The sequence below is a fragment of the Papio anubis genome, chromosome 4, assembly GCF_008728515.1.
Source record: "Papio anubis isolate 15944 chromosome 4, Panubis1.0, whole genome shotgun sequence".
In the NCBI taxonomy this organism is placed as follows: Eukaryota; Metazoa; Chordata; class Mammalia; order Primates; family Cercopithecidae; genus Papio; species Papio anubis.
This window is the reverse complement of record NC_044979.1, coordinates 50,438,502-50,462,575: the sequence shown is the minus strand read 5'-3', so window position 1 is coordinate 50,462,575 and position 24,074 is coordinate 50,438,502. Positions and strand designations below refer to the sequence as shown.

The 24,074-nt window shown below is 38.4% G+C and overlaps 1 protein-coding gene across 48 annotated transcripts in view; it reads right to left on the bottom strand.

The window, feature by feature from the left end:
- Window positions 1-24,074, bottom strand: part of NRCAM (neuronal cell adhesion molecule) — a 304,888-nt gene that overhangs the window by 168,864 nt on the left and 111,950 nt on the right. For 2 of the 48 annotated variants that reach the window (XM_021936171.2, XM_021936173.2), the window contains exon 1: window positions 15,425-16,487. The exons of 40 other annotated variants lie outside the window; for them this stretch is intronic. The gene's annotated coding sequence lies outside the window, so the exon portion shown is untranslated. Of the gene's footprint in view, window positions 1-12,112; window positions 12,738-15,424; window positions 16,488-24,074 lie in introns of those variants that run through there. 6 more of the 48 variants (XM_021936172.2, XM_017957086.3, XM_017957092.3 and 3 more) reach the window with 5 other exon arrangements.

Here is a 24,074-nt window from a genome sequence, read left to right as displayed (position 1 = left end):
GCCTGGGTGACAGACCAAGACTCCATCTTAAAAAAAAAAAAAAAAAAGAAAGGAAACCTAGAAGTTCAGTGTGCAGCCACAGCTAGCTGTCTAACAAAGAGTCATGCCCTCTCTGTCACGTAAGGTGGCTGTGGGGAAGAAGTTCCTGTCCAGGGTCTACATTTCCAGCTCTCCTTGTGTCTAGGTGTGACTGTAAGGTGTAAGAGAGCTAATATGTGTCACTTCTTTGTTCAGATGTTTAAAAAGAAAATATGTCTTTTCCACCCCTCCTATCTCTTCTCTGCATTTCTGGCTGTATGTCAATGCCAGTGAAACCTGAGAAGTTGCACGGCATGGCCTTTGTCAGCTTAGGTGAAGAGCAGAGATCCTTCCCTCCGCATTCACGTTCTACATCCCTAACAGTGAACTGTTACATAAGCTGAGAGGAACTCTAATTGTGTGACGTTTCTGGTTTGGGGGTTTGTTAGAATAGCTAGCTCTGCCCTATCTAATAGAGTCAGCACGTTGTGAACATAATAGAAACCTTAAATGAAATCTTGTCCTCATTGGTCCTTCTTCTACGTCTATAATCTAAGAAGGAGATTTAATTTCAAAATATAAGTGTCTGCAGAGCAGTAGAGCAAATTGATTAGAGGGTATTAAATAACTCCTTAATAGAAACAGTTAAAGTAACAGTGTTGACTTCACCTAGGGAAGAAAAAGATTAAAGGAGTCTAGTTAAACTGTCAGTGAATATATGAAGATTCTAAAAATTTTATGTAGCAGATAGTGAGAAACTATTTTTCAAGTTCACTGAACATAAAACAAATACAGAAGGCTCTGTGTGACGGCTATAAATTAACACCATATCTAAGAAAATGGGGAAGACTGAGGCCAGGAATGGTGGCTTACGCCTGTAATCCCAGCACTTTGGGAGGGTGAGGCAGGTGCATCACTTGAGGTTAGGAATTCAAGACCAGCCTGGCCAACATGGTGGAAGCCTGTCTTTACTGAATAACAAAAATTAGCTGGATGTGGTGGCGGGCACCTGTAATCCCAGCTCCTAGGGAGGCTGGGGCAGCAGAATCACTTGAACCCAGGAGGCAGAGATTTTTAGAGGCTGAGATGGTATGCCTCTAGCCTGTGGTGACAGAGACTCAGTCTCAAAAAAAAAAAGTAAAAGAAAAGGAAAGGGGGAAGATTGAAAATATAATTTTTGTGAGAATCTGATTCTGCAGATTTAGGAGAGATCTGGAAATTCACTTTTCCTCTTTCTTTCTTTCTTTCTTTCTTTCTTTCTTTCTTTCTTTCTTTCTTTCTTTTCTTTCTTTCTTTTTCTTTCCTTCCTTCCTTCCTTCCCTTCCTTCCCTTCCTTCCTTCCTTCCTTCCTTCCTTCCTTCCTTCCTTTCTTTCTCTCTCTCTCTCTCTCTCTCTTTCTTGCTGCTTTCTTCTTCCTCTCCTTCCTTCCCCTTCCTTCGTCCCTCCCTCCCTCCCTCATACCATTGCTTTACTTCAGCACTCTGGAGATGGAGTCTTGCCCAGGCTGGAGAGCAGTGGTGCCATCTTGGCTCACTTCAAGCTCCTCCTCGTGGGTTCACGCCATTCTCCTGCCTCAGCCTCCCAAGTAGCTGGGACTATAGGTGCCCGCCACCACGTCCAGCTAATTTTTGTATTTTAGTAGAGGCGAGACCACTGTGTTAGCCAGGATGGTCTCAATCTCCTGACCTCATGGTGCGCCCGCCTCGGCCTCCCAAAGTGTTGGGATTACAGGCGTGAGCCACTGCACCTGGCCAGAAATTCACTCTTCTAATAGGCGGACCCAGGGGGTTCTGGTACATGTGGTCCCAGGCCACACAATAATCAACAGGGTGAAATAATGTCTCTAGGATAATGATGGTTAAACAATGAAATACACAACTTTGTGAGGCTGTTAGATTCCCTTTCTCGAAATAATATCAGGAATGTTTCTCATCCACAGGGTGGAAAACACACTGTCAACAAACACAAAAGAGCACTTGGAATCTAGATAAGTAACACAGGATTCCAATGCTTGAGCAGCTCAGAGTCTCGGGAGAGTGACTGTGAGTCTGTGTATGTATGTGTGCATACGTGTGTGTAGAGAAGGTGGTGATGAGAAGGAGGAAACAAAGATGACCCCTGGTTCTGAATGGAGAACAGGAGGTTTCATTCATGGGGAAGCAGATGTACTTCAGCATGGCCCTGGGAATCCCAGTCTCCCTTAGGCATACTAGTCCTGGAACAGCCTCCAGATGATGTTGCCACCCACCAAGATATAGAATGAAACAAATGAAGTCGAGGCACCCAACCCTATTCAGGAAGCAAAAGCAGTTCATGTTTATATATTTTACAAATCAGACTTCTATGTAAAGTGGGAAGAAAGATTCTAAGGCAAATAAAAAATGTTCTATAAATCTACAACTACATGAAGAGTTACTGTTTAATTGGTATTGAGGTTCAATATGGGATGATGAAAACATTCTCTAAGATGGATATGGTAATGGTCACACAACAATGTGAATGTACTTAATGCTACTGACCTGTACACTTAAAAACTGTCAAAATTTCGAATTTTGTGCTATGTATATTTCACCACAATAAAAAAGGAAAGCATGGCTATAAACTTCCTTCCAACTCTGTAGGTTAACAGATATAATATTTGTAGGAAAAAATTCAACTTATACCCTAAACTCCTCCATTAATACTTTCTGTGTCCTTGAAAAGTTAGGAAAACATTAATTTATTCAACAAATATTTAGTGACCAACTACCATGGCTCAGGCACTGTTCTAGGCACTGAGGATGCAGTAATAAACAGAATAGAAAAAATCCCTGCCTTCATAGAGCATTTATTTATCACCTCATTATGCGAAACATTTATTAACCGCCTATCATTTGCCAAGTTCTATGCTGAGCACCAGAAATACAATGGTGAAAAAGAAGTGAAAGCCTTAGAAACCCAGTCTTGTCTTGGCTTATGGTCTCATAAAGCTTATGGTCAATAGCGGAAGATAGATATTGAACAAATAATCACAGAAATGGATCTAAAAAAACCAATTTTGAAAAGTTGTTAAGGCAGGGGTATGTGGTGCTCCTACAGTGTGTGGTGATAGAAACTGGCTTTGTCAAGGTCAGACTTTTCTAAGGAAATGATGACTGAGCTGAGGTCCTACAGAGTTGGGGAAGGAATGATGTGCTAAAGTTTTGATACCAATGCACAATTTAATTGGGCACAAAAATAGAAGAAGAAAAGCAGGGGACAAGAGGAACAGGTCTGATGAGGTTGACAAAGCAGGCAGAGGCCTGGCCATTTGCAGTCCTGCAGTTCTTTCTGCCTTTATCCTAAGAGCAATGGGAAGCCATTGATGTATTTTAAGAAGGCTGAGGGTGGAAGAGGAATGATTTGATCAGAAATAATACCTATTTTGCTGCTCTAACAATTTTAAAAGTACCAACTGAAAATGAAGGCAAGAACTACAAGTGAATTCCCATACAATTATAAAAAAACACTTTTTGATAGTGTTTAATATACTAAAGATTTATCATAAGATAAAAAAAATTATTAACAGCACTCCAATTTTTAATTATTTGGTATTGATCAAACATAGTCTCTTGGGCCAGGAACAGTAACTCATGCCTATAATCTGAGCACTGTGGGAGGCTAAGGCAGGAGGACAGCTTGAGTCCAGGAGTTCGAGACCAGCCTGGGCAACACAGGGAGATCCTGCCTCTATGAAAAATAAAAATAAAAATAAATTATCTGGGCATGGTGGCATGCACCTCTGGACCCAGCTACTTGGGAAGCTGAGGCAAGGATTGCTTGAGCCTGGCAGGTTGAGGCAGCAGTGAGCCACTGTACTCCAGCCAGGAGGATAGAGCTAGACCCTGTCTCAACAAAACAAAACAAAAGAACAAAACAAAACAAAGTCTCTTAAGGTTCTATTATATAATCTACTAATGAAGCTGAATTTGTTTTTATAAGCCTGGTAAATTAAGTTGCCCGCACCTGATTAATACTGTTTAAAACTGTAATCCCAGCACTTTGGAGGCTGAGCTGGGTGGATCACCTGAGGTCAGGAGTTTGAGACCAGCCTGGGCAACATGGTGAAACCCTGTTTCTACTAAAAATACAAAAATTAGCTGGGTGTGGTGGTGGGCACCTGTAATCCCAGCTACTTGGGAGGCTGAGGCAGGAGAACCACTTGAACCAGGAGGCGGAGGTTGCAGTGAGCCGAGATCATGCCACTATACTCCAGCCTGGGAGACAAAGCAAGACTGTCTAAAAAGAAAAAGAGTGAATATTTTAAAAAACAAAACAACAGTGAAACTATCTGATTACATAAATTATATTAAACTTCATAAAATATGATTATTTAGGCACACATAAAGTGACAAAGGAAATTTAACTAATTGTTGTACATATTTGATTAATATCTAAGAACTTGAACAAAGAATCTAACACACATACAACCTTTCTTCCCTTAAAATATGATTATCAATGTAACATATACTGTTGAATGGGACAAAAACTTCAGACCAGCATAATACTGTGTGCAAAGATAAAATATAAATGGTAATAAGAAAAATTCCACACTTTGTATACAATTAGGTTGTTCACTATGTTAATTTACGCAGGCGTAAATGCTCAGTAAGTAGATGACAGGCATTTCTGCGCATTTCAGATTCTGGATGAAGACAAGGATAGGAAACATCAAACTTTTAATTGCATAGTGAGCTAATCTGTCCCCTGAACAACACAGTACAACTCTAGACTATCATTCAAGTTTAGAAAAGTTGTATAGGTTTGGCTCACATAATTTGCATAATTCATCTTTTAACCACATTGTCATTTATCCAATTAAGATCTGTCAGTTCATTTATCTGCTTACACTATATTAAGAATTCAGTGTATTTAGCCAGAGAAAGTTCCCAAGGATGCTTCAGCCATGTTTTATTATAACCTACTGTGTTATAACCTAGTAGTTCATTTCCCTTGCTTTAAAGTAACACCTGAGACTGTTTGTAAAGAAAAGAGGTTTATTTTTGGCTCATGGTCTGCAGGCTGTACAGAAAGCTTATAATCATGGCACGAGAAGGGGAAACAGTGTGTCACCTGGAGAGAGAGTGAGTGAGAGGCAGTAGGGTAGGTCTCAGACTCTTTTAAACAACCAGATCTCACAGTATTTCATTATCACAAAGAGGGCACCAAGCCATTTATGAGAGATTCACCCCCATGAGTGAAACATCTCCCACTGGGCCCCACCTCCAACACTGGGGATCTCATTTCAACATGAGATTTGGAGGGGGCAAAACATACAAACCATATACCTACCAAAGGCCCTTTATTTTTATAGGTCCTGGGAACTAAGACCTACTTGCAAAGAGGCCTCTACAATTATCATTTTTTCAGATTGAGGCTCACAAAGATCTTAACTTTAAAGTTTAATCTGATGTGATTTAAGACCTAATTTTATTGCTCTATCCATTTACACTTCAGTCTGACCAATTTTAACATAATTGCATACAAAATTTTTCAAAAATTTCATGTGCAAAATTCTTCTTTCAAACAAACTTTTATACGCCCAATTAAATTGACTGTTGGTATCAAAACTGTAGCTCTTATTCTAGCAGGTGTTAAAAATAATAAACCAGATGTAAAGACAGGCATAAAAATATAGTAAAGCAGATTCAGGAACAGTGAAGAAGAATGAATGCATTTCCTTAAAAGGAAGGCGAGGAAGACTTTTTTTAAAAATTAGAATTATAACTTGGCTGTGCATCTTTTTTTGTTGCTGTTGGCAATAAATAAATCTCATTATAAAGATGAAATGGGAAGAAGTTTTGAAAAACTTTCAAACAGTTGGATAAAGACTAGACATTTCTTTCTTTTTCAAAGCTGGCAAGTCATTTTTGGTTCAACATTCTTTTTAGATGTTCTAGTTTTCTAGTCTTCCCTTGATACAGACATGAACTTACAAGTAGTCCCCTCACTTTTATATTTCCTCACAACTTCCTGAATATTTGACAGGCTCATTGAACTGAATTTGAAGTCTTTTCATAGTAGTGTTCTGGAAAGTAAAAGGAATGAACCACAACAGAAACAAAATAAAGTGGGTTCCAAATATGACTCTGATGTAGCTTCTGTGATGTTTATCCCACGTTCCCTATTGGTTGCGACTTAGGACCGCCTAATGAGGACTTTGTCTCTAGTTCTTAGTTGTCTGCAAACACTGATTTTGTTTTAGTTACACTGATTTTTTGAACCAAATGGAACTTTCTGAGCATAAAAAAGCAAGGGAATTCTAAAAGGATTTAAATTATGGCTTTGGAGGACTCCCAATCACACCTAAGCCTGCCGTTATAGATATCTCGGCAGTGTCATCTGAGGAGAGTGGACTAATGTTGATCAATATCAAAATGGCTTTGGGAGTCTCCGACCACTCGGTTCTCTAAATCAGTCTCCCACTTTAAGGTTATGAAACACTGATCTTAAAGAAATCTGGAATATTATCAGTTGCAGGTTGCTAACTACAGTTAAGTTCAAATATAAAGCTGCCCATTTAAAGGGGTCATCTTTAATGTAACATAGCCTGTATTAAACAAACCATTATCATAAATAAAGCAATCAAATTATGAATTAAATAGCTTACCAAGTGACATTAAGCAAATTACTTCCTCCCTGTGTATAAAATGGGGTTAATAATCCTGACCTATTTCTCAAGGTCTCTGGGGACAATTCATTTAGGAATTGCCTAAGTGCTATATAAATGTTACTGGCGTTATGAGAGCTTGGTTTTATTGTCATTGGAAGGCCTATCATAATACGGAATTCAGAGGTTTTAGTCAGAGGTGAATTAACAAAGCAAGGTCTATGCTAATACAAGCGCCCTCTGACCTTGGATCACTGAGCTTGAAAAATGGCACAGATCAGAATGTGAATGAAGTTTGCATTTTCAGAGACACTGTTTTTGTTAATGTATTTCTTATGCAATTCCTCTGCTTTGAAAATCGTTACTGTGGAAGCAAAGCAACCAATTTCTATTTCCACCATTCCATTTCCACATTTTTTCATTATTCTCCCTTGCAATTCCCAGCATCATTCGCATTTAAGCATGACATTGAAGGCATCCAAGGCCTATCCTTCGGAATCAGCTATCCAGCACACCCAGGAAACATGCCTATAAGTGGATATAGGCTGTGTATACACCAAATCTCTTTCATTTTAAGAATTTTATCTTTATTGTGCAATAGCCAGACTTTTATTACTCTTAGAGAAAGGAAATTCTTTTTCTCACTTAAATTTGCACAAGTTATTCACTTATTTGTCAAACAGTTTCTGAGTTCTTATTATGTACCAGGCACTGTCCTAGGTGCTGGAGATAGTAGTAAATAATACAGGCAGAAATCCCTGCATTCAATAGCTTATATTCTAGTGGGTGAAGACAAATAGTAATTAAAATAAGTAAACAAATATTGTGTTTTAGGTTGTAAAAAATAAAGTATGGTGAGAAAATAGAGTGCAAAGATAAAGAGAGGCTGCAATTTTAAGTACAATGGTCAGGGGAAAACCTTCTTGGAAGGTGTAATTCGAAAGAGATTTGGGGGCTGTGAGCGTGAGAGTCACTGGGAAAGGGCTTTGCAGGCAAGGTGAAAGTTCTGGGCAAATCCAAAGGCCCTGAGGTTGGAATCTCTTTGCCTGTCTTAGAACAGCAAGGTGGCCAGGTGGGTGAGAGGAGCAGTAAACAGGAGAACAGTGGGAGATGAAGTAAGAGATGTAAAGGGGCACCACATGATCTAGGGCAAGACCTCTGGCTTCCACTGAGTGAAATGGGAAGCCCTGGGGGAGTCCTGAGCAGGGGAGTGACATGACCTGACTTCCGTTTTGAAGGGTGGAATAGGCTGTGTTGAGAATAGGCTGAAGGGGAGTGAGATTGAGACAGGAAGACCACATAAAAGGCTGTTACAATAGTCCAGAGCAGAGGTTAGTAGCATGATCCTGTGGGGTGCCACATGGGTAGAGTTTCACAGCTTTCAATTATTAAACAAACCCTTCTTCTCTAACTGTGGTTTCTTACTTGAGTTACTTCATTCCCTAAAGAAACTTTTTTCCTTTAAAGGCTTTCTTTCCTGATTCCTCCCTGTCAATAATAATGCTTGTCCTCATATCAGATAATTTTTAAAAGGGTTCAAAACAGGCCAAATTTGGGTGTAGTCAAATCATCAAGTAAACTATGCTCCAAAACCACAAATGACTTGACCGGATTCTATTGAAGTTCTCTGTAAAGACACCTGCTTTTCTTCAACAGGCTCCGCATCACAGAATGGATGAAGGCCAAGTGGAAGCCTCCCTGTCCAGACCAGGGCTGAGGGTGAGGAGGAGCAGGATTAAGTTAAGAAGAATGGGATGAGGCCAACAGCTTCCACTTTCAATAACGTCTACAAATCTGTTTGTATTTCGAGATAATTAAGTCCTAATAGCAGTGCACAAAACCATTTTTGAAGCAAATTATCAACCTGCTTTCATATGCTGTTTTGTCCATATTAACCAAAGAAATGCTCACTGACTTTTAACTCCTGTTTGTGTAATATTTAGTACTGTACTTTTTTTTTTTAAGCTTTAGCTATAGCCAGTGTAATCAGACACCATTTACCAGGCAAACCTAACCCTTGAGGCCCTGATTACTTAAAAACAATAGGAATGAACCCTCCCTTTACCAAATAGAAAGGAGGTGGCTGCATTTAAGCATTATTTCTTGTTCTCTAGAAAGTTGGTGGCAAGGGCTTCTACCCAAAGGGAAGATTCTGGAAATGGCTCTTGTGGGAAAAGAAGGAAGATACATTAGTCTTTTCAACTAATCTAGAAAAAAAAATTCTTGGCAACTTCAGAACCGATGGAGAAGAAAAAATGTATAAGCAGAAAGTTCTTGGATTACCACGGCATCTTCTCTAGGTAGGTGGAAGTACTCTCACTCGACCTGGGTCATCTTATTTGCAGAATATTTAAGAATGAGAACTTCATTCTATAAATGAAGTGGTATATGACTCTTATTAAGGGATTATTACTTTAAATGAATTCTCTCTCTTTCCTTCATCTTGGGCAACTCATTAGAAAAAACCTACCTTTTGACATTTATAAAAGATTTTTTTTTCTTCCTGGATCTTGGAGTTCTAATCTGCTGCTTCAGTTTTTCCCAGTATCTACATTGCTTTCCCCCTCATTTTCAGGGCTTTTTTTTTGTGTCATCTCTATGGAGACTTCTTTGGCTGCCTTGTCCAAAAAGGTAACCTACATTAGATACCCCAATTCCACTATCTGCTTTATTTTTCACCTTAACACTTACCACTATCTAACTTACTATGTGTCTTATTGATTCATCTTTTTTTTTTTTTAATCTAATGTGCCAGAATGTAGGATTTATGAGAGCAGGGATTTTTGTCTGTTTTGTTCATGCTATATCCCCAGTGCCTAGAACAATGCCTAAAACAGAGCATTAGTAAGTATTTGTTGAATTAGTGAATTAATTCCACAAAGTGATCAGATAATAGTGTTAACTTGAAATTCTATATTTGAAAAATCAATTTTGGCCACTAGATGCATAGAACATATCTCTGGTAAGATACACAAAAGATGAATAAGAGCATTTACCTTGGGGAAAATAATTTGAGGGGGAGATATTTACATACAATTTTATAGCTTTCTGTACTAGTCAATCTTTAAATCTTTAGAATATTTTATCCTCACTCAGAATGATGTATCTGAGTGCTGAGTATCTGATTATTTTAAATTATTTTGTAATCTTCAACAGAAAAACTAATAAATGTTAATTTAAAAATAATCACAGGTATGTGTAAAAATGTATACATACACATATTTTGTATTCAATAAGACAAAGTTAATATAAAAAGATACATCTAATTCTATGTTTTGCTTCAAAAAATCATATGTAACAGAATTAACAGAACCAGTTTGTGTGGTATACTGGTACCAAAGACAACTGATATGAATAAGAACTTCCCACTTATGAAGACATTTTGAATACTGAGGAAGGAACCAAGTAAAAGAGTATTTCTTACAACCTTATTTATATCAATGGCATGGCAGTAAGTATTTCAGCTGGGGCCAGGGCTTGAAAAGCATTTCAATTTTCACTTGAATTTCAGGGTAAGCCTAAGTATTACACAGTATAGTATCTCTAGTAAGATTTCCTGAGAAAAATGGAAAGAAACCATGAAAATCAGAGTATAATCAGGAAAGTCAGAGAACTGGGTTGGCAAAGTAGTAGAATTAAACAACTAAAAAGCATATTCAGAATGAAAAGAAGGAAGACATGGCAAGTGAATGTAACTCAATAGCAGAAACATATTATTCTCAATATTGTGTAAGTAAACATGAGACCTAGGCCATATATATTATAAAGGGAAGGTTTACAGATTTGATCCTTTATTTTCTGGACATGACCGTAGATATTAAGTTTGGGGAAAGTGCCCTAGATTCCCACTCATAATTCACAGTGGCCTGTGGTGATGATGCATAGCAAATTTCTCAAAGAGACCAGGGCAAGAGAAAGCAGCCCTGAGGGATAAAAACCTTTTTCAAGGAGAGAAAAGAGGCAATCATGAAACCCATGTATCATGCTGCCCTTATCCTGCACTTCTTTAAACAACTCTTGGTTATTTTGGTATCTTTCTCCCTTCTCCCTCACTCTCTTGATTATTCCACTTTCCAACCAAACAGTCTTTGATTTTATTTTTAATCTACCTAACACCAGCTGTTGCCAGAGTCTTCCTGTTAAGAGGCTTAGTCCAAACAGTCTGATCTTTAAAGCAAACATCCAGCACATGGAGCCAACACAGCATTTTGGAAAGGACACTGGTCCGAATGCCTGGGTGGGAATTCAGCTCTGCCTATTCCTAGCTGGGTAGCTTGAGGCACGCTGCTCAGTATAGTGTCTCTAAATCTCACTTATCTCATCTTTAAAATGTGGCTAATAAGACCTGCTCTCTTTGCAGAGGATGGTTAAGAGGATCAAACTGAATAGTGCAAACTATAAAGCACTATATACAAACATAAGTTATTTTTCTGGTGACTTTCATCAGATTTTGTTATTGTTCATCAAAAACCTGAACAGAAATAGAAAAACTGCCCTAGGAAAACAGCAGAGTGTCTTTAATGCACTTGCTTCATGTCCAGCTGTAATAAAAGTCAGGTAATAAGTATTTTCAGGGGTATTTCTAAAGATGCAAAACTTTGGTTTCAAGATATTAGCTTGGTTGCATTAGGTATAATCACACCATGTTTCATTTCATGAGGTTCAAAGAACTGAGAAGCATGGAATATAATCTTACAGATGGTCTTTGAAGATGTTTCAAGAGCTAAAGCTAACACATCCAATTATAATACTTTTTAAAAATGTGCCCTTCATCTAGCTTTTCTCATCCTCTTGACCACTGAACTCTCTGGAATACAGGAGAATCAATACAAAAAACCTAAGGGAAACTCTCAAGTTAGTGCAGAGGGAATGACAATAGATTCTGCTTTTAATCAAAAAGACACGTGAGTAACTACACTTTGCACACAAAAATTATTATACTATCCTCAGAAACATCAGGCATGCAGAAAATAAGGGAGAATAAGGCCTAACTAGAAAATTGTCTTAAGGTAATATGAAAATGGTCTGTGAGACTATTAAAAGCAAATATCCACAGAAAGAATGACAAAAGCATTACAATTACATCTCAGCACACCCTGTGGATGTACCCTGATGACAAACAAACATACCAGCACTTAAATTTTCTTTACAATATGTTCATATTTTGCTACTAAAAATATTCCAACCATACCTGTCAGTTGCTCCAGCAAAGTTCCTCTTTTAAGTGTTAAACAAGCTATGTGAAACAAACTCCACTAACCAACAGCACACAAAATAAAAACAAATCAATGAACAGAGAATATCAAGCTTCAGACAAGCTGTTATAGGTGGAATACAATTCTAATTTGGGCTTCGGTTTTAAACAAATCATTAAAACAATACCTGAGAGGAGGAACAAAAATCAACCGACCCCAGGACTGTCAAATATTACTGTCCATAAAGTACATAAACAAGCACAGATATTACCTTATGAACGAAGTTATCTTACTGCTTTCCATTTCCTTCCAGTAGCAAAGGGAAATTTTAAACAAAGTGCCCATCCCAGCACATTTCTGCAGATAAAAGCACTGGCAATTGAACCCTGCTGTGGCTGGCCCATGTGCAGTAAAATGTTAAAGTCCTGCTCCTGACAGCCAATCCAAAGCTGCTCAGACCTCCCAGGCCTCCCAGGGTGATCAGCCTGGCTTTGTGGCAATACAATGGGGGTTAAACATTTCTTCGTATCCATTTAGAAGCAAGAAAAATCTGTTTGCTTGCTCAAAATGATTTAGCAAAATACACAATAGGTTATGATTTGGCAATCCTGTTTCAAGAAAGTAACTGCCATATTTTCACCTATGAGGGGGAAATTATAAAGGTGTTACATAGTTTCTTCTTTCTTTTTAAATCTTGTACTAACTCAATAACATTTTAGAGTGGCCATCTGGGTTTTTATTCCTTTTGACAAGACACAATAACTGCTGAGACTGCCTTCTTTATTTCAATCTCAGAACCTACATCACATAGATGGTAGAACCCGCTGTCCAATGACTCACAACAGTCATTTCTGATTTTTCTTTCATGGAAGCCTAGAAATTCTATTTGATTCAGTTAATTTAAGATCTCAGTAAAAATAAATATTATAACTATTTTTCTTAGTTTCTTTCCCCCTACATATTTATCTCTGAATTTCATTCCTCTCTTGGGCTTCTCTAGTACCCACTGTCATGAGTATTCACCCGTCCAAGCTGTAAGAATTTTAACACGTTGCTTATTATTCTTCTTCTAAGCCAGATGCTATTGGTACCTAAGTACACAAATAAATAATGAATAGTGAGCTGGTATTTTCATTAGAGTGAATAATACATTAGGATTATATTTCATGATAAGAAGACCTTTACAAAGTAATAGAAGGTATTTCTAAAACGTATTATGTCCAGTAGGACCTCATTGTTGGAGCCACCACAAATCTTTAATCATTTATTTTGCTTAAACTTCCAATGATTGCTTTTCAAGCTTTCAGGTTCTCTGGAAAACTTCAAGAGAAGCAGGTTTATAAGTCATTCACCAGCTATGATTCAAGTTTTGAAAGTGTCCATTTACTGTATTTTCAATTACGGTTATTCACTTCCTAAGAATGAACCTGAAAAACTGTTCTGCATGTATTATAGTCACTGTTACGTGAACAATGGGTGAATATATTTCTTTGAAGCTCTTTTCAGCATTTCTTAAAGACCTGCTTAGAATAATGCCCTTCTTCACAAAAGCACAATCAACATGTAACCTAATCTCCCTCAAAGCATATTGTCAGAGAGATCAACAATGACTGTAATCACATGACCTCTGTAACCCAACCAAGTAGAGACATCAGAGAATCTTGACTGGCTTCTATCTCTGCACATCCATTTCTCTGCTTAATATGTCCCAATGAGCTTTGACTTATGCTAATAAAAACTTGAAAATGGAAATCATTTTCTGATTTATTTTCATTCTTTCAAAAGATAAAAGAAGTGGGGAGAAAGCCTTTAAACTTATTTCCTGTTGATTATATATCTACTGCTATGTACATGTGTTACTAGTGGCACCAGCTGATAGAAAACCGAAAATAATCAGCTGCCTAGTCATTGATACAACACACATGACTGACAACAGAAACCAGGTTAGACACTATGATTTATAGTATTACTCCTTTTGGTATTTTCCCATCATTTCTTTCAAGTGCATTATAAAATTTAAATATGCATTTCCATTGGAAAGAAGAATTTGCCCATGTTTTCCTATTAATATGTAAACATAACCTTTTCTTTTTCTAGTTAGCTATTCCCACAGGTATCAAAAAGGCTCACATACCAACTTGAAAAAAGGTTGCATTTTCAAGAACAGTGGAAGGACTACTTAAAATGGTGCTTTAAACTGTAATTGTGCTCTGAACAGTAAGGGCTCAATGGAGGAGAGATGAGTCTTGATTATGCAGCTTGCCTGACCGAGCCTAATCAGAATTATTTCAGCACACTGCTTCACTACAGCCCTAGACCCATTAAACACGAAATGCTTCTGCAGGCCCATTTCTCGCTCTGGCTCCCACTGTGCCTGTTACTTTGCGGCAGTGGTTACTCACTGGGCTACTCAAAACAGTTTTTGATAGGTAGAGGTACTGAGTTTAACAGGCTCCTCACAATCTATCACTGAATCTCATCTTACGACAAGAATGAGTACTGTCCCTCCAAAACAGGACCGCTGGGACTGCCATGCAGAAGGGGGCCCTTTGAACTAATCATCTTGACCTGACAACGATTACTCCTTTCACAAAAGCAGCTTTATCCTCCAAAATGTAATTTGGGGTATCTCATTTTAAGCTCATCAGGTTATTATCTTTTATCATCTGGTTTAACACACTCTGAAACAGGTAGTTCCATTTTGGGGGCCAGGGGAAGCAATTTGTGGCACCAAAATGTACATGCTGCTTTCTGTTTCCTTCAATCTCTCAGAATGTCCAGATCTAGCCATTACAGGAATGTAACTAATTTTCTACATAATATAATTTAGTATCCATTTTAAGCACACAAAAATATTAGATGTACTTTTTTACAGAAATTTTTTTTCATTTAAACCTAAAAATATATATCTAAATTTTGAGTAAAGTAGATACAGGCTGGGCATAATGTCTCATACCTATAATCCCAATACTTTGAGAGGCCGAGGCAGAAAGATTGCTTGAGTCCAGGGGTCCAAGACCAGCCTGGGCAACATAGTGAGACCTTGTCTCTACATAAAAAAGAAAATTAGCTGGGTGTAGTGGTGCACACCTGTAACAGTCCCAGTTACTTGGGAGGCTGAGGTAGGAGGATCACTTGAGCCCAAAAGGTCAAGGCTGCAGTGAACTGTGACTACACCACTGTACCCCATCCTGGGCAACAGAGTGAGACCCTGTCTCTAAATAAAAAAAAAAAAAAAAAGATATAATCAAAAATGTTCCGTTTTTAATAAAGTACTTTCTATGCAAATGTTCTAGTTCTAAACATCATAATGCATGTGTGGTATATTTGCCTTTGTGCCTCCGTTTCCTTACCTGTAAAATCAGGATAATATAGTACCTTCTTCAGAAGGCTGTTATGAGGATTAAATGAATTAATATTCATAAATTACTTACATCAGTGACTGGCATATAACAGATGCTGAGTATTTCTTTTAAATACATAGAAATACAACAGACACCATCTATGAATGAAAAGATAAGCAGACGATTCTTTCAGGATTTCATCCAGAATGCAAGAGTTCTACTTGGAGCTACTCATTTACCTTGATGACCTTTATTTCTGACATTATTTAGCAGGCCTTTATAATGGTCCAACTTCACATTCATTGCCAGTTTTATTCTGCAATGTCTTTACAGGTTCTCATAGCACAGAAATGATGGATGTGTTACTTTTGAAATTCTTCTACAGGAAGTAAAAAAGAATGTCAATTAGCTGGCTGAACATGAGATAAAGTTGTTGTTAAAGTAGCCCATAAACTAGGTGGGAAAAATGAATTAACCAAGTGTTTCTTTCCTCTCTCCTGAAATGCCCCGCTATACCAAGAAGCTCACAGGCATCAAAGAGTGTGTTTCTGAACACTGTAGATCTGCATAGTGGAGACAAGTTAAGTGTCACGTCATTTGATGAAAGTGCCACAGGAGTCATCTGTTTCTGTAAATACTGTACAGAGACCCAGGAACCCCACAGATAATTTGATGGCACAGCAGACTGAAATCCTATTGCTTTTTCATAATTTACTGATAGGCAAAATGCCAAAATTCTAGAAAGGCATCATGATGCTGAGCTAAGGGGAAAGACTGAAAAAATGTTCTTGATGAAAATTGGTACATTTTTCAGTATTTCCAGAGAATAGTAGAGACTGGGTTACTTTCTGAATCTGGGCACTATCAAAACACTAAGACTGAAATTTGCTTTTTTGTGAAGACAGTCATCGCACATTCATTAATTCTCGGCTCACTCCCTCTCTTTCTTTCAATCACCATCTCCTTACCACTCATGTCCCACCTTGTTTAGAGTACATATGGGTTTTCCAAACCACTGCTTTTACAAAAGAACTGTGGTATTATGACAACCAAGAATCCCTGTGAATGAAAGTAGTCAAATGCTGGATGCCTTTAATAAGAATATTAAAACTAACCAGAATTTATCATATACCATATATTTAACAACACTTTATATAGAAATGCTTTATGGCTAATAATGTACATATCAAGACAATGTAGACATAGGGTGTGTCAATGTAACACACGTCTCATTCTAAACATATGTCTAATTGCATTGCATTTAAAGTCATCTTAGTGAGAATTATCTTTGTATACATGAAAATGTATCAGACAATTCAAAGAACACAATAGATAATGTAATATAACTGAAATTTGGAAGGATGTAATAAGAGATAGAAATAAGAGGAAAAAAAGGAGGTTGTAAGAGATAGAAAACATAAAAGGATCAAATCTATGCAACTGCTTTTTTGTAGATCAAAAAAGGCCAAATATCAGTAATTTCGTATGATTCAACCTAACTGCTTCCCTGGGACTGCCCAGCTCAAGTAATGTCCAAATCACTTAACAGAAATACAACCAGTGTCCCCAGAGCAAATAATTTCCATTTATATCACTAGTTGTAAAACAAGGCTTATTACTATTTTCTGGAAGTTTCCATTGCTATAGCAATAATCTCCCAAACAGCCACACATTACTGAAGTGTGTTCAAGTACTGAGGTAATTTTTCCTACCTCTTCTCATCATGTATTGAAACACACACACACGCACACACACGCACACCCTTTCTGGAATCATTCTCTCCAGTATATCTCTCTACATAAGAATATACTCCATATAAGTTTATTTTTTAAATAACTTTACTGCTGACATCTAGCACCATATTTGAATAACGCAGAAGGAATTCATTTGTAAAAATAAAATAGAAAAAGGCTTGATAATTCTATTTTAACAAAACTCACCAAAATCACCCTAGCTGGAAGAAATCTTTTTAATCAGATATTTTCAAATATTTTCTAAACTGTAAAGTCCACCACCTGTTCTTAGAAAAAAATTTAACAAATTATCTTTTATTACAGTTGTTACAATGATGTTTTGGGGACATATTAAAAACCAGGCACTCTGATATATTTTTTAATAGTCTGAGCATTAGGTTAGAATCTGTTAAAAGATATGGAACCCTAACCCAAGAAATTCAGAAAACCCTAAACACCTATTGTTCATACAATAGAAGGTTCAACAACCCAGGTTAAGAGTTCCTAAAAGATCAATGCAACTCTTTTAACTGACTTCATTCCTTCTGCTACAATTCATCTTACTAGTCACTCATCTTTCCTTTCCTTAGGCAACACTATGGGAAATAATAACATTCTTCACAAAACCCCCATCTCTATTGTATCAGGCTTTCCTTACAGTTCTTGTTTGAATGTGTGTGTCTGTGTGTGTGTGTGTCTGTAATTTCAACAAAGTTGCAATCTTAAATTTTTAATTTTTGAAGTCAACATTATGTCAAATATTTTTCATATTGCTAATATTCAGATTATAATTTCAAGTTAACATACAACATTCCACTGAAATGCTGTCATAATTTTATCACATCAATAATTTTTGAACATTTTCCTTAAAAAATAGAAGTAGAAACATGTTTATGGATGCGCTATTCCACATTATTTTCTAAACGTTTGCATTGGTATTTCTAGCACAACCAGAAGCGTATGTGATCACCTTTACATGCTGCAGAACTGGAAATTACCTTACGATATTTCAAACAGTTCAATAGATGTAAGACATGGTAATCCTCCCAAACGCCAATTAGCATCTATTACCCACATGTTAGATTTTCATTGCCTATGGAATATCATCCTTGGTCTCTTATTCAAAATCCTTTACAATCCATCCCCTACCTATGACTCTGAACTGATCTTCCATGAGTCTTAGACTGTTCCAGCTAAACAGGTCTATGGTACCTACCCCTAACACACCAGGCCCATTCCACCTGTTTTCTCTGTTTGCAGACACTGTTCTTGGCATGTGTTCCTCACTCCTCTCCCTCTGTTCAAATCCCTCTCTTTCTTCAACAGCAAGATCCAAGTCCATTTGCCCCATGACAATTTAGCTGAGGAACATGGCCATCAGATCACAGTCCTGCCTGAGATGAGAAACCCGACATAGGGGCATGGCCTACTGGACAGTGTGCCTATGAGTAACTCAGACACACCAAGTAGGGAAGAGACCACCAAACATCACCATCCCTACTTGATTTCTTCAGATTATTTACAAATAGAAATAAAATAGTATCTAGTAGTCCAGCAATAATAAAATGGTATGCCCTGATATATCTAATATGTTATACAAGATAAGAAATGAGAACTAAAGAGACAAATTAGGAAACAGGAAATTTTGACCATTTTGCTCTTTATATTATATTAAGACAGGGTTATGTAATAAAAGGTAGCATTCATTGAACCCTTCTATCACTGTTTTAGGCATATTTACAACAATCTTTGTATATATAAAGATTTATATTATTATTATATTACATTATAAATATTATTTAAATTATATATATAACAATCTTTATAATAACACTGACATATTTCCAACTATTATTGCCATTTTACAGAAGAGGACACTGAGGGTCAGAGAAGTAACTTGCCTCAAGCCACATAGCAAGAAAATTATGGAGCTGGAATTTGTTAGTGTACCTTAGTGTTAGTCCACTCTCTTTCAAACCACAGATATTGTCACATAAGAATTTGTATTAAATCTCATGTTGACCATGCCACACAAATCATAATCATAGGCTTATTAAAGCAATAAATGCTTTTACCACTGATGTATTTTCCTTTACAGAACACATAAGAGATTCCCTACATTTTTCCTCATAAAATAAAAAATAAACAGAAGAGTGTGGAAACTTCCCTTCCAATTCCTCATCTGGCTGGTTCATGTCCTATGGATCTGTTCTGCCTGCTTTTTTTTTTTTTTCTTCCAGTTTTCACTGCAAAGACAAGGCGCTGGCTGGCTGGCTGCCAAGTAAGGGATAGTAATTTGGAGAATGCTTGGGAGATTTCAGATTCAGCTATTTTGATCTCTTCTATTTCTTAGATGCAGAAAATGCCTACCTGCTAATCTCACACAGAAGTTCCCAAAGACATATGTCCTTAGAGCTAATTCCAGGGTACTAAAGTGAAAAATGCTTTTTGTTGGCTTTCAGATGTATTCTTCCTCCAGCTGAACCACAGAAATCTTATTGTTGCTATAAAATGCAGTGTCCTCTCATATCTCAAATTATATTCCTGGGAGAGATTCTAGCTCACACATAGGACAGATCCATCACTCTATTAACTATCTACTGTTTCCCTCTGTTGCTTAATTCTTTTTTCTCCTCTATTTATATTTTCCACAGTCAGCAGAAAGCACTACCATTGATGGGTATTAATATAAAGAACAAAAGAATATTTTAAATTACCTATCTTTAAATCAAGACACTACTTCTGAAAATGCCTCTCTCCTAACTATTTGATTTGAAACGACCTTACACATAAATGGAGCCCCAGGGCCCCATCTTATTCTAGTCTATATAAATTGTTAGTTGACCACTGCTTCATTCAAGTGACCTTTCTTCTAATTCAGGATTTTGCTGACCTTATTTTCTACAATTACTCATATTTAGGAGGTTGTCTAATACCATCCAACTCATTTACATAACTGAGGCAGGCAAATCCAGGACAGGACCTTAAGCTTCTTCTACCAGTCCAGTGCCCCTTCCCGGCTGTCTAATCCAATTTGATGCTTTTTGTGATAGAGCTTCTGTTATTCGGTATGTTTGCATCCATTTGTATGCAACCAGAAGAATGGACACAGTGTTTACAAAAACAAAATGATAAAAAGCGCAGAAATTTTTTTAAAAGAATGAAAACCAGAGAGATTAGTTGATTTAAAATTATCTGTAGGAATTAACAGCTAAAACAACTTGCCTTTCAAACAACATTATAAGTTGACTTTTTGTAAATCATGGGTATTGATTATAAATATGTTAAAAGTTAAAAGGTTCTCCTGATTTTCCTTCACTATCCTCAGTATTGTGCCAGCAAAGGACATAGTTTTCCAGATTCTTCTAGGGTTCACTAGAAACTTTAAAATGTTCTAAAAGATTTTATCTGAGGAAACCCAACCTAATTCTATAAAGATCTTTTAAACCTAAGCTCTCTCATCATCCTCACACATTTCAAAAATTTTCCACACACATTGTAAAATTCACGTAAAGAGCTGAACGTAAATATTATTTTTAGGTAAAATGTAGCTTTCGTATCTCTTAATAACAAGTAAATAAATAATTCAAGTAAATAAATACAGTTAAATAGATTCCTTTTTGAATTAAAAGATAATTTTAATTAAGATAACTAGATAAGATAGAAAATTCTTACGAAGAGTTCTTCCAGTAAGTTATTGATAAGAGCAAATAATAGTATAAATGTATTTTGCATTATAGTGAAAAACTGGCTAACACAGCCGGCACAGTGGCTCATGCCTGTAATCCCAGCATTTTGGGAGGCTGAGGAGGATGAATCGCTTGAGGACAGGAATTCAAGACCAGCCTGGCCAACATGGTGAAACCCCAACTCTACTAAAAACACAAAAATTAGCCAGGCTGGGGACCCACGCCTGTAATCCCAGTTACTCAGGTAGGTAAGGTAGGAGAATCGCTTGAACCTGGGAGGTGGAGGTTGCAGTGAGCTGAGGCTGCCCCACTGCAGTTACCTGGGTGACAAAATGACACTTCATCTCAAAAAAAAAAAAAAGCCCGCGGCTACCCTCTTTGGGTCCCCTCCCATTGTATGGGAGCTCTGTTTTCACGCTATTAAATCTTGCAACTGCACTCTTCTAGTCCATGTTTGTTACAGCTGGAGCTGAGCTTTTGCTCGCCATCCACCACTGCTGTTTGCCGCCGTTGCAGACCTGCTGCTGACTTCTATCCCTCCGGATATATCAGGGTGTCTGCTGTGCTCCTGATCCAACGAGACACCCATTGCCACTCCCGATCTGGTTAAAGGCTTGCCATTGTTCCTGCATGGCTAAGTGCCTGGGTTCGTCCTAATCGAGCTGAACACTAGTCACTGGGTTCCACGGTTCTCTTCCATGACCCACAGCTTCTAATAGAGCTATAACACTCACCCCATGGCCCAAGATTCCATTCCTTGGAATCCATGAGGCCAAGAACCCCAGGTCAGAGAACACGAGGCTTGCCACCATGTTGGAAGCTGAAGAGGGCCGCCACCATCTTGGGAGCTCTGGGAGCAAGGACCCCCCTGTCTCTGTAACATTTGGCAACCACGAAGGGACCTCCAAAGTGATGAGTAATATCGGACCACTTTCACTTGCTATTCTATCCTATCCTTCCTTAGAACTTGAGGAAAATACCGGGCACCTGTCAGCCAGTTAAAAACGATTAGCTGGCCGCGGGACCTGAGACTTAGGTGTGAAACTATATGGGGAGGGGCTTTCTAACAACCCCCAACCCTTCTGGGTTGGGAACATTGGTCTGCCTGGAGCCAGCTTCCACTTTCAATTTTCCTGGGGAAGCCAAGGGCTGACTAGAGGCAGAAAGCTGTCATCCCGAACTCCAGGCTTGTTGAGATCATGGGGCAGCCAGAAGTCTCTACTCAACAGTCGCCTATGCGCGCGCCCCTACCTTTCCTTCTGACCCATCCCTCCTGGGTCCCAACCACGACTTTCTTGAAACTGCAGCCCCAAAATTCTCCTTACCTCTGAATCTACTTCCTGTGATGTCTGCCTCCTATGTACTAATGGTTCAGACTTTAATTTCCTCTAGCACATTGTATCTCCAAAGGGATCTAAGGAAGTTCAACGCTACATCCTTAGGCATCTAGGCTATAAACCCAGGGAGTCTTGTCCCTGGTGTCCCTCCCAATTTAGGTATACAGCTCTCAACATGGGCAGTTATGTGGGACCCATTCCCCACCACCCTTGCCAGGGCCCCAAGTTTGTAAATGGCTAAGAGAGGAAAGAGAGAGAGAGAGAGAGAGAGAGGGAGAGAGAGAGAGAGGAAAAAGGCAGAGAGACAAAGAGGGAGTCAAAGAGAGAAAGAGAAAGATAGAAATAGTAAAAACAAACAAACAAACAAACAAAACAGTGTGCCCTATTCCTTTAAAAGCCAGGGTAAATGTAAAACCTATAATTGATAATTGAAGTTCTTCTCTGTGACCCTGTAACAGTCCAATATTACCTTGTCATCAGTGTAAACAAGGGCGTAGCCTGAAAACACTGAGACCACTGACAACCTGTAGCTTTACTATCAAAAAACCTTAACCCAGTAACCCACAGATGACCCAAAGGTATTCAATCTGTACTGGCAACTGCTTTGCTAACAGAAGAAAGTAGAAAAGTAACTTTCAGGGGAAATCTCATTGTGAGCACACCTCACCAGTTAAGAATTATTCTAAGTCAAAACAAGCAAAAAGGTAGCTTACTAACTCAAAAATCTTAAAGTGTGGGGCTATTCTGTTAGAAAAAGGTAATTTAACACTAACCACTGATAATTCCCTTAACCCAGCAGATTTCCTAACAGGGGATTTAAATCTTAATTACCATACAAAGGTCCGACCAGGAGGAACTCCTTAGGAGGAACGTCCTTCAGGACAGGATGATAGATGGTTCCTCCAAGGTGACTGAGGAAAAAACCACAATGAATATTCAGTAATTGATAGGGAGACTCTTGTGGAAGCAGAGTTAGAAAAATTGCCTAATAATTGGTCTCCTCAAACATGGGAGCTGTTTGTACTCAGCCAAGCCTTAAAGTACTTACAGAATCAAAAAGACTATCTCCATCCTGACTCAAAAGGTCACCTACGCCCTCTCTGAAATGAATTTGCTTAAGAACTGCTTATGGGAATGCATCTTGATGGGGCAGCTGGGTTGTTATGAAATACTCAGGAACCCAGCCCAGCTCTAGGACTCACCCCTGAGTGCAAAGGGAATGCTGGGCATGCTGGTAAAGGACCACTAGAATCCAGCAGCCTGGATCCCTTTCTTTGTGGTCAAGAAAAGTGGGAAAAAGGATGCAGGACTGCTACATTGCAGTAACTAATCCGATAAGCAGAGGTCCATGGGTGGTTACGCACCCTGGAAAGGAATAAGCATTAGGACCATAGAGGACGCTCTAGGACTAATGCTCATAGGGTGCTGGCATCCCTATGCTCTTTTTTCAGATGGGAAACATTCCCCCCAAGGCAAAAATGCCCCTAAGATGTATTCTGGAGAATTGGGACCAATTTGACCCTCACACGCTAAGAAAGAAACGACTTATATTCTTCTGCAGTACCGCCTGGCCACGATACCCTCTTCAAAGGGGAGAAACCTGGCCTCCTGAGGGGAGGATAAATTATAACACCATCTTACAGCTAGACCTCTTTTGTAGAAAAGAAGGCAAATGCAGTGAAGTGCCACATGTATAAACTTTCTTTTCATTAAGAGACAACTCGCAATTATGTAAAAAGTGTGATTTATGCTCTACAGGAAGCCCTCAGAGTCTACCTCCCTACCCCGGCATCACCCTGACTCCTTCCCCAACTATTAAGGAACCCCCCCCTTCAACCCAAACAGTCCCAAAGGAGATAGACAAAGGGGTAAACAATGAACCGAAGAGTGCCAATATTCCCCGATTACGCCCCCTCCAAGCAGTGGCAGGAGGAGAATTCGGCCCAGCCAGAGTGCATGTACCTTTTTCTCTCTCAGACTTGAAGCAAATTAAAATAAACCTAGGTAAATTCTCAGATAACCCTGACGGCAATATTGATGTTTTACAAGGGTTCGGACAATCCTTTGATTTGACATGGAGAGCTATGTTACTGCTAGATCAGACGCTAACTCCAAATGAGAGAACTGCCG